General features: G+C 38.7%; 1 long non-coding RNA gene across 1 annotated transcript in view; it reads right to left on the bottom strand.

Annotated features, from left to right (window-relative positions):
- LOC126505166 (uncharacterized) overlaps positions 1–11,962 on the bottom strand; it is a 59,920-nt gene that overhangs the window by 15,359 nt on the left and 32,599 nt on the right. Inside the window, exon 4 of the long non-coding RNA XR_007592831.1 lies at positions 8,514–8,589. This is a non-coding gene — a long non-coding RNA (uncharacterized lncRNA). The remainder of the gene's footprint in view (positions 1–8,513; positions 8,590–11,962) is intronic.

Here is an 11,962-nt window from a genome sequence, read left to right as displayed (position 1 = left end):
TGAGCTAGCCAAGCGGCCGGGGTGTTGGGGACGCAGCCCCGCCGCTCCTATTTCAACACCAGCCAAATATGATACCATTATATTCGGTGATTTCATGAAATTTGGAGCATCTTAGTTCATATTAGCAGGTTATGGTGCTCGTGGAAGGAAGGACTGGCATCTAGCATTGCCTAGAACGCTTATGGCATTAAGCTTTGTCTACAGAGCTTTTTCTTCAAATTCTGAATGCAATTTTCAGAAAGAAGGAGAATAGGGAAAAAAATCAATTAAACTAAACTGATTCCTCAGAAACTAGGGTAGAAGCCACTGTTCCACATTTTTAAGAATTGACTTGATTAAAAATTTTCTATTTCCTGGGCTGTGTCATTAATATACAGAGATTATAAAAAATCTGATAACAATTTGCAAAATCAGTATATATGAGAGAAGGGGGTTGAGATGAGACATTTAAGTACAAACACAGCAAGAATTTCCATTTAAATTCAATTTACTTTGTAATATATCACTTCTAATACATGTAAAACAAATACTAAATCACCGAGTTATTAAAATAAAATCTATTGATTCACCTCCTTTGGTAATGATCATATTTTACAACAATGTCTTTATAGCCAACAATCTCTCCTCGTTATTGTTTAATCACAGTCCTTTTGCTTTTTGAAAACAACTTAGCTGTATTATACACTAAATATCAATTGCAATTTAGAGTATGATTAATGAGATCATGAGGGGAAGTCTAGACATGGCTGCATGTAGAAAAATTAACGTAGATTTGGCTATATACTTACAAGTTTACTGTTGTTGAGGTTTTTTGTTTTGTTTTGTTTTGTTTTTGTTGTTTTTTACTCTTTTGGGGCCATTCACCCAGCTCTCAAATACATACATAGATATTTATTCATATGAATACTAACCTTATCTTGGTTTATTTCTAGCCAGCTTTTTAAACTTAAATTATCCCATTTCCCTTAAACTATGTTTGCCTCGGGGCTTTTTAGCTTTCTTTATTCTATATATCTTTCATTCCTTTTTCCTCCATGGCTGGCTGTGTGGCTGGGCGGCTGTCTCCTGGCATCCTCCTCTTCTCTCAAGCCTAGTCTTCTCCTATTTATTCTCTCTGACTGCCAGCCCTGCCTATCCCAATCCTACCTTGCTATTGGCTGTCATCTCTTTGTTAGACCAATCAGGTGGTTTAATGAGGCAATATAACAGATTTACAACAGTCAAACAAATAAAACATAAAAAAGTAACACATCTTTGCATCATTAAACAAATATTCCACAGCATAAATGAATGCAACACATCTTAAACTAATATTTCACCAATTATAAATATGTATGGGTTAGGTATCCCTAGCCTAAAAGCATAATGCTATAAATGTTACCCATTTTGGAATTTCTCAAATTTTGAATATTTGTAAAATTTTGAATATTTGTAAAAAACTATTGATTGAGAATTCCTAACGCCAAATCAAAAATGTGGTTTTCTAATTTTGGACCATTTGGCATTTTGATTGTCAGATTAGGGATGTTCAAGCAGTATAACATCAACTTTCAGGGTGAAAGTTCAGATCATGGCACAGTATATAGATACTTAAAAGTTCTTATAAAATCACAAAATGAGTGAATTTCAAATGCTCATCCAGAATGGAGCGGGCACATCTTAAGGTAAGTTGTACGCAAACACACAAGGTTCACAGTTGCAGGATGACTTAACTCTGCAGCTCTGACTTCTGAGCCATTTTTGTTCTGTTTTGCTTGTTCTTTTTGCTTGTTTATTTGTTTTTTTTTTTTTTTGAGACAGGGTTTTTCTGTAGCTTTGGAGCCTGTCCTGGAACTCACTCTGTAGACCAGGGTGGCCACAAACTCTCAGAGATCTGCCTGCCTCTGCCTTTTGAGTGCTGGGATTAAAAGCAGGCACCACCACCGCCTGGCTTTGCTTGTATTGTTTTTAAGTGGGATGAAGAAAGAATACTTGTTTAACTCCTACCCCAATATGCATATTTTTCTAGGACTTTTAAAAGCTACTGACTAAAAACAGAAATTACTAATGAACCATTTTTTTCCTCACCCCCATTTTTTTTTATTTTGGAAAACAATGTAATGGCAAAACTGTAAGCAGTACAAAGAACACCATCTATACCTCTCACCCAGAGTCACCATTGCTAAAGTCTTCTCTTTATACTTAGCTGTTTTCATTTGGTTTATGTGTATATTTGCCTGTTTGTCTTGCACACCACATACCCCCAGTGCCCACACTGGCCAGAAGAGGGCAACATGTAGCTTGTTGTGAGCTGCCCCACGTGGGTGTGGAGAATCAAATCTGGATCCTCTAAAAGGACAGCTAGTACTCTTTCTCCTGCCCTTGTGTATGTTATGTACTGTTGCTAGGTTTGCACTTATAGATATCACCCCAGCATCAGCAATTACTTCCCTGAAATAGGGGCTTACAAAGGTGGAAATGTAATACCTAAATCACTCTTGAAGAATCTAAGGTTGAAATGCAGTATCTTAAAATACAGTCCATGTACAAGTATCTTTACTTATTCTATCAAAGTCCATGTTTACAACTGGTTTTCATTCTTCAAAGCCAGGATTCTTTCCTAGATTCGTAGGTTTTCCTCTGGAACAGACCACTGACTTTCTTCTGAATTTTCTGACAATACTGTTTTTTGAGAAGGGCAGTCTAAATTGCCCAGTTTGGATTTTTCTCATTACTTTCTCTTGGTCAGGTTTAGATTTGCTGACATTTGGGACAGAAAACTGTACAGTAACATCATTTTCAGAAGGCAGACATGGTCAGTTTTCCTCAGGATCAGACAAAGGAGCATATGCTACATTTCTCTGTTTCAAATACACATCTGCCCCTTTAACAACTAAGTAATGAACTTTGGGGATGCTTGCAGATTTGTTTCCCCAACAGATTTCTACCCATTGTATTCAGATGATCTTGACCTAAAATCAATTATCAAAACGATGACTGAAAAATAACAAGGTTAATATACTACCATTCCTTTTATACTTACTACACGGCAATTCTTCAGTACTATCACCTGGACCTTAGGAACTGCTCATTTTTATGTACGACATTATAATCCATAACGATGAATAGTTTTTATAGCCACGCACCAATAGATTGACCTTTAACATCTGTGATGTCCCCATCATTTTATTTTGAGTGATTTTTTTACCTGAGATTTACCTACCCTTTGGTAATCATCCTTTCACTGAGTCCTGGTAGACTTTCGTTTTTGTTGTTGGTGGTGGTTTTTGTTATTAAGATAGCAGTAATTAAAGGCCAGAGTTTGAGTGCCCAGCAATGTGTCAGGCTTCTATGACCTTTAATTGGCACAGTCAGCAAATATCTTTCTAAATCAAATTATTCTTTGGATATATACCCAAAAGTGGTATTGCTGGTCTTTAAGTAGATTGTTTCCTAATTTTCTGAAAAATCACCATACTTTTCCAAAGGAGCTGTACAAGCTTGCACTCACCAGCACTGGAGGAGTGTACTTCTTACCCCACATCTTCTCCAGCATAAGTGTTTTTTTGGCCATTCTGGCAGGTGTAAAACAGAATTTCAGAATTGTTTTGATTTGCATTTCTCTGATGGCTAAGGGTATTGAGCATTTCCTTACGTGTCTTTCAGCCATTTGAGATCTGTTAGTGGAGAGTTCTCTGTTCAGGTCTGTACCCATTTTTTGTTGTTGTTGGATCGCTTGTTCTTTTGATGTCAAGTTTCTTGAGTTCTTTGTATATTTTGGAGATCAATCCTCTGTCCAATGTGGGATTGGCAAAAATCTTTCACCATTCTGTTGACTGCTGTTTTGTCTTGTTGACTGTGTCCTTTGCTTTACAGACACTTCTCGGTTTTAGGAGGTCTCATTTATTAATTATTGCTCTCAGTGTCTGTGCTACTGGGTTTCTATTTAGAAAGTGATCTCTTGTGCCAATGCCTTGAAGTGTACTTTCCACTTTCTCTTCTATGAGGTTCAGTGTGGTTAGTTTTATATTGAGGTCTTTGATCCATTTGGACTTGAGTTTTGTGCATGGCGATAGATATGGATCTATGTGTATTCTCCTACATGTTGATATCTAGTTATGGCAGCACCATTTGTTGAATATGCTTTCTTTCTTCCATTTTATATTTTTAGCTTGTCAAAAATCAGGTGTTAATAGGTGTGTATTAATATTTGGGTCTTCGGTTTGATTCTATTGGTCCTCCTATCTGTTTTTATGCCAATACCAGATTGTTTTCAGTAATGTAGCTCTATAGTAGAGTTTGAAGTCATGGATTGTGATGCCTCCAGAAGTTCCTTTGTTGTATAGGACTGTTTTGGCTATCCTGTTTTTTTTTTTTTTTCATATAAAATTGATTAATGTTCTTTTGAGGTGTGTGAAGAATTTGGCTGGAATTTTGGTGGGCACTGCATTGAATATCTAGATTGTTTTTAGTAAAATTTCCGTTTTTACTATGTTTACTTAATCAAGAGCAAGGGATAACTTTCTGTTTTCTGGTGTCTTCAATTTCTTTCTTCAAAGTTTTAAAGTTCTTGTCATACAGGTCTTTCACTTGTTTGGTTAGAGTTGCCCCAAGATATTTTATGTTATTTGTGGCTACTATGAAGAATGATATTCCTCTGATTTTTTTCTGAACCCGTTTATCATCTGTAAAAAGGAGGGCTCCTAATTTTTTTTTTGGTAGTTAATCTTGTATCCTGCTACATTACTGAAGGTGCTTATGAGATGTAGGAGTTCCCTGGTACAATATTTGGGGTCACATATGTATAATATTATATCATCAGTAAATAGTGAGAGTATGACTTCTTTTCCACTTTGTATCCCCCTTGATCTCCTTTCCTTCTCTTAATGCTCTAGCTAGAATTTCAAGTACTATATTGAATACACAGGGAGAGTGGACAACCTTGGCTTATTCCTGATTTCAGTGGAATCGCTTTCAGTTTCTCTTCATTTAATTTGATGTTGGCTGTTGGCTTGCTGCATATTATTGCCTTTATTATCTTTAGTTATATTCTTTGTAACTCTGCTCTCTCCAAGACTTTTATCATGAAGGAGTTTTGAATTTTGTTGAAGGCTTTTTTAGCATGTAATGAAATGATCATGTGGTTTTCTTTGTTTGTTTATGTGGTGGATTACATTGATAGATTTTTGTATGCTGAACCATCCCTTCATCTCTGGGATGAAGTCTACTTGGTCACTGTGTTTATTTTTCTGATGTGTTCTTGGATTTCATTTGCCAGTACTTTATTGAGTATTTTTGCATGAGTGTTCATGAGTCTGATTGGTCTGTAATTCTCTTTTTTAGTAGTGTGTTTGTATGGTCTTGGTACCAAGGCACTGTAGCCTGGTAAAATGAGTTTGAAAATGTTCCTTCTGTTTCTATTGTGTGGAACAATTTGAGGAGTATTGCAATTAGCTCTTCTTTGAAAATCCTGTAGAATTCTATGCTGAAATCATCTGGTCCTGGGCTTTTTTTTTTGTTAGGAGACTTTTGATGACTGTTTTTATTTCCTTAGCAGTTACAGGTCTATCTAATTTGCTTATCTGGTTTTGATTTAATTTTGGAAAGTGATATTTATCCAGAAAAATGTCCATTTCCTTTATGTTTCTAATTCTGTGGAGGACAGGCTTTTAAAGTATGACCTCATGATTCTCTGGATTTCCTCCATGTTTGTTATGTCCCTTTTTGCTTCTGATTTTGTTAATTTGGATATTCTCTGTTTGCTTTTTGGTGACTTTGCATAAAGGTTTGTCTATTTTGTTAATTTTCTTGAAGAAGCAACTCTTTGTCTCATTGATTCTTTGTATTGTTTTGTTTCTATTTTGTTGATTTCAGTTCTCAATTTGATAATTTCCTGTCATCTAGTCCTCCTGGGTAAGATTGCTTCTTTTTGTTCTAGAGCACTCAGATGTTCTGCTAACTTGCAAGTATGGGATCTTATCAGCATCTTTCTGTAGGCTTTTAGTGCTATGAGCTTTACTCTTATGACTGTTTGCATTGTGTGCCATAATTTGGGGATGTCATGCAGCTATTTTTGTTGAAATTTAGGAAGTCTTTAATGTCTTTATTTCTTCCTTGACCCATTCAAGGTGAGTATTGTTCACTTTCTATGTGTTTGTGAGCTTTCTGAAATTACCGTTGATGTTGAATTTTAACTTTAAGACATGGTAATCCGATAAGATAAATGGGGTTTTTCTAACTTCTTTGTATTTGTTGAAGTTAAGAGATGACAGGAGCACATTACGGACAACTGGATGACAACCGACTTGAAGACCAAGGAGGAGGAACGAATTCCCTGAGGAACGTACACCGTCCAAGAGAAACAGAACTTCCACACTGGCTGTGCTATTTGGAAAGCCATGCAGTGTCTCCCCTCAGCAAAGCTCCAGGCCCAGAGTTTATCCGAGAGTTTCGTCAAATGATAAGGAACTACTATTGGTCTTACAGCATCACCCTCAGGGCTCTCATCCCTAGACTGCGGCACATTGTAGATGCTCATGAAAATGGTTTCTCCTCTCTCCTGACCCCAAAGGCAAACAACTGTAAGATCAAGCCTGACAAGTTAGAAAAGAGAATTCAAAATTGAACGGCCAGTTACAGGACATGACCTTCTAATGACCGTCTAATTGCTGAGAGACACTCAAAGTGTAATTTAGGAATAGATTACTATCAGCCCACTTTACACTCTAGGATGGAGAAGGAGGGGCATAGGAGTTGTCACCACTAATTAAGAAGCTAGTGCTAACTGGTGGCTTCTCAGGAAGAAAGAGATAAGTTGTCATTAAGGGGCGGTCCCTGGTAGGTCCACTATACTCCAATGGAGGGCAGAAAACAATCCACTGAATTATTTTTTTAAAAGACATAAAGAAGGGATTGAGGAACTAGGGGGTACAATTGAGGGACAGATATGAGATGAGGTGGGGAAGTAGTAGGGGATGAGAATTATCAAAATACATTATATGAAACTCTCAAAGTATCAATAAAATATTATTAAAAACTGTACTTTAGCAAGAAGGGATATATGAGAGGGTCTAGACGGAGGAAATGGAAGGGAGAAATGATGCCATTATATTAATTTCAAGAATATTTTAAGAAGAAATAAACCCAGGTTTGAAACACTGGAGGGAACAGGGGCTGACAAGATGGCTCAGCTGTAAAGTGCACTAGCTGCTCTTCCCGCAGATCTGGTTTGAGTCCCAGCGCCCACATGGTGGCTCACAACTGTCTATAGCTCCAGTTCCAGGGAACACAACATCCTCTTCTGGCTTCTGTAGATACTAGGCATGTATGTAGTGTACGTACGTATACACAATTCTCTTTAATTATTTAAAAATAAATATAGCAGAAGGCTGGTTTTGAATAAGTGCCCTTCCACAGAAGCACATATGCTATTTGAAGTTCACCATAATGGAAACCTGAGACTGATGTGGGAGTGTCATATATCAATCTGTTGATTTCATTGGTTAATCAATAAAGAAACTGCTTGGCCCTGATAGGTTAAAACATAGGTGGGAGAAGTAAACAGAACAGAATGCTGGGAGGAAGAGGAAGTGAGCTCAGAGACACCATGCTCCTCTCTCCCAGGCAGAGGCACGCGATGAAGCAAGCCACCAGGTCGGACATGCTGAATCTTTCCCGGTAAGACCGGTGCTACAGATTATTAGAGATGGGTTGATTGGGATATGAGAATTAGCCTGTAAGGGCTAGAGTTAATGGGCCAAGCGGTGTTTAAAAGAATACAGTTCGTGTGTTGTTATTTAGGGACATAAGCTAGCCAGGCGGCTGGGGTGCTGGGGACGAAGCCCTGCCGCTCCTATTACTACATGAGACAGTGTTTAAAATTTACAATTTATCCTAACTTATTTTGCCCTTTTTTCCTTTCTTTCCTAAAATCTCAAAACTTTAATGGTTTACTTTTTTGGAGCCTGTTCTGGAACTAGCTCTTGTAGACCAGGCTGGTCTCGAACTCACAGAGATCCTCCTGTCTCTGCCTCCCGAGTGCTAGGATTAAAGGCATGCGCCACCATCGCCCGGCCTTGGTTTACTTTTTTAAATTGCCAGTCACAAATAATTCTTAAAAAGGAAGAAAATGTTTACCTGCTATGGAACTATGAAGAAATTAAACCACTCAAAGTGTACAGCTTTGTATTTTGGGGAACACACTCTGACAACTAACAGATAACTCCACCTGCAGGCTCTCTGATGGAAAGTATAGGGTCCCCACATACCCATGTGAGCCTGAGCTCCAAGTACCCATGTGAGCCCGTGATCCACACACTCATTTGAGTTGTATTCCACACACTCATGTTAGCCTGTACTGAAATGAAAAGCAGACAAAATCAGGAGAAAACAAAATTTGAGTAATTAGTAAAACAAGACATAACATTGATTTTCTTCCTGTCTTAAATGAAAACCTGAGTTCTGTTTAGAAGGTAAGAGCAAAGGATACATGAGAAGTGTCCTTGTGCAAATAAAGACTTGAGAGTCATTCTCACCTTGACAACAGTCACATCCATGCCAGACAGGTGTAAAATTGGGGCAGCATTTTTCTCAAATAGAGTTCTGGCTTTGCTGTAGACAAAGGGGGAAAACCACAATTATATCAAGACATATTCTACAGCTGAGAATAAAAAAATTTAACCATGTGCCCTAAAGAACAGGCTTGATTTGTTCAAGAATAGGAAATTCACAGTGAGTTACCATAGGTAGAAAAACAGATTGTCCCTTATCTCATATAATCAGCTTGTATACATTTGGGATGCTACATTCTCTAGACAAACAACAGTCAAACAACAAAGCTTGACCCCCTCAGACCTTCCATGGCAGGCCCAGCAGAGGAACAGAATGGACGGACACGGGGCTGGCCTGCAGACCTGGCTCTCAGAGCACATGCGCTCTCCTGCAGTTGACCATACTCTAATAAAGGGAATAGAGGTATTTACTGCAACATTATTGATAGGGCCAAGAGCAATAAAACAGACTCACTTAACCCTTTACTAATCAGCTTGCTCTTCTAGGAAGAGACACACGTTTATAAAGTGTAAACACTATGGGTCCTCCCAAATCGAGAAAGATAAAGAGTTTTTTCCATGACAGCTGAGTTTTTGATAGGAAAGGAAGTGTCAAAGCTATCCCTTAGGATGGATGACTAACAAGGAGCTGGTCTACATCTCCCGAGCACAGACGCCATCTCTGTTCCTCTAGCACTCGATACATCTGTCCATCAACAGTGCTTTCAATGCATGATAAGGACAGCTTTCACACTGTCTTTAGCACACGACAAAAAACTTGCAAAAACAAATACCAGTCCTTAGTAATTCTTGAATCCTCCAACTTCTAGGAGGGGATATTCCAAGGTATTTACTAATTATCTGATGAATTAGTGTAAGAATTAATCCCCACATGTAGGCAGATGAATTCTGAGGAAAGGAAAACAAGATTGTGATATCGTACTGACTGTAATATCTTACAGTTAGAGGAATCATCAAGCAACCTTGGATGGCTCTGTGCATTTCTCATGAGCATCATTCCATCAGTGCAATCTCGTCCAATCCAGGTCGAGATTCAGAAACAGTCTAGGGCTCATGGGCAGAAGTAGCAGAATGTCTCTTCGCACGAATGGTAGATTTGATATCAAACAAATGTCAAAATATATCAACTAGTTGGCCTGTCTTTTACCCTGGTATTTTCACCTATCACACACGCACACAGTATTAAAACATCTCACTACTACCTACATATTTACTTAGCTCTTTTCCTAAAACAGTTTCCTTAAAAACGAGTGATGTATTTTACCTTCCTTAAGAATATTTGTATGAGAAATACAAAGGCAGCTAAGGAGGAGCACTTAATGGCTGAACACAGAACAAATTTGCCATCTTTACTGAAAGCAAAACCACAAATTGCACACAAAAGGAAGATTATCAGCAACTTCAATGAAAGCTGAAAAGACTGCACAAGATTCCACAAGAACCATCAAGGCTCTAAGTGTGAACAAAAGCAAGTTCAATATTTGCCACCTTTCCTGGTGCCTGAATAATTATCAGAAGGAACATAAAAAGCTACATGGAAATGAGTCCCCTCTTTCCCCTCCACCCCTTCTGCACCATAACAAAAGGAGAAGCTGAGGACATTGTGAGGGATGCCTTCACTGCTGGAATGATAAGAACAGAATCATCTCCTAAAAGCAGAACTCTGAGGGTCTCAATCTGTCAGATCAATCACACCAAATCTGTAGTCTCTATGAGCTCCAGAGAAAGGACTCAAACATTTGCTGTTCATTTACATCTTTACATGAAGTCACAGGTTCAGAAAACCTCTAAAATAAGCAAAGACTTTTCTTCCGATTGAAAAACACATGTTGAATAGCCAGCCTGCAGCAAGCAAGGTAGGCCCTTTGTTTACAAGCTACCCAAACAGCACGGAGATCTGATCTGGGCACCAGGAGAGACATCATTGGGGGGAGTGAGTTTCTGACCGCGGCAGCAGTCCAGGACAGGGAACTCAGACATTCCTCATCCCTCCTACACTTCCTGGTCATCCTCAGGGGCTATACTGCCAGATACCTCATCTCTCTTCCTATCCCACCCAGCTTGTATCCACAACCCTCCCCACCCCACCCCGCCTGCCTCCCTCACCTCTTTGGCCACATAACATCTCCCAGCTCAGCCTGTTCGGGCGCTGGGACCAAATCTGAATCAGGAGGGCAACCGGGAGGGTGGTAGTTCCTTTGTCTCAATAGCCTGCCTGCAGCAAGCAAGTTAGACCCTTTGTTTAGGAGCTACCCAAGCACCACAGAGATCTGATCTAGGCACCAGGAGAGCCATCACTGGGGAGTGACATCACTGGGAAGGTACATCAGTGGGCAAGGAGACCTGATCCTGTAAAAGAAGATCCATAGGGGAGCATTCGGAGGAAGAGATGGGCAGGCGCCAATGCAAGAATTCACTCAACCATCTGAAGAACAACATGAAATCACCAGGACCCAGCGATCTCACAACAGGATGACAGGAATACCTTAATCAAGAAGAAGTAGAAAAAATTGACTTTATGAAAGTGATTGACACCCTTAAACAGCATGTAAAAAATGCCCTTATTGAAATGGATGAGAAGTATAACAGAAAGTTTGAAGAATTGAATAAATCAGTGAATGATACCCTAGGAAACCAAGGAAATACAATCAAACAGATAATGGAAACAGTTCAAGACTTGAATACTGAAATGGAGGCAAAGAAGAAAACACAAATAGAGGGCCGGCTGGACATGGAAAATCTAGGTAAATGAATAGAGACTACAGAAACAAACATAACCAGCAGAATACAAGAGATAGAAGAAAGAATATAAGATTCTGAAGATAACATAGAGAAAATAAACGCACTGATCAAAGAAAACAGCAAGTCCAACAAACTCTCATCACAAAACATTCAGGAAATATGGGACACAATAAAAAGACCAAACCTAAGAATAATTGGAGTAGAAGAAGGAGAAGAAGTGCAGCTCAACGGTCCAGAAAATATATTTAATAAAATTATAGAAGAAAACTTTCCCAACCTAAAGAAAGATGTACCTATGAAGGTTCAAGAAGCATACAGAACCCCAAATAGGCTGGATCAAAAAAAATCCCCTCGCCATATAATAATCAAAACACAAAGCATACAGAATAAAGAAAGAATATTAAGAGCCTCAAAGGAAAAAGGCCAAGTTACTTATAAAGGTAAACCTATCAGACTTACACCTGACTTCTCTATGGAAACCATGAAAGCCAGAAGGTCCTGGATAGATGTACTGCAAAAACTAAAAGACAATGGATGCAAGCCCAGACTACTATACCCAGCCAAGCTTTCGTTCACTATAAATGGAGAAAACAAAATTTTCCAGGATAAAAACAAATTTAAACAATACATAGCCACAAATCCAGCCTTACAGAAAGTAATAGAAGGAAAAT

The sequence above is a fragment of the Alexandromys fortis genome, unplaced genomic scaffold (assembly GCF_014885135.2).
Source record: "Alexandromys fortis isolate MF-2015 unplaced genomic scaffold, M_Fortis_MF-2015_v1.1 scaffold_57, whole genome shotgun sequence".
Taxonomy (NCBI): Eukaryota; Metazoa; Chordata; class Mammalia; order Rodentia; family Cricetidae; genus Alexandromys; species Alexandromys fortis.
The sequence above is the reverse complement of the archived record's forward strand: the minus strand, read 5'-3'. Positions and strand labels throughout refer to the sequence as shown.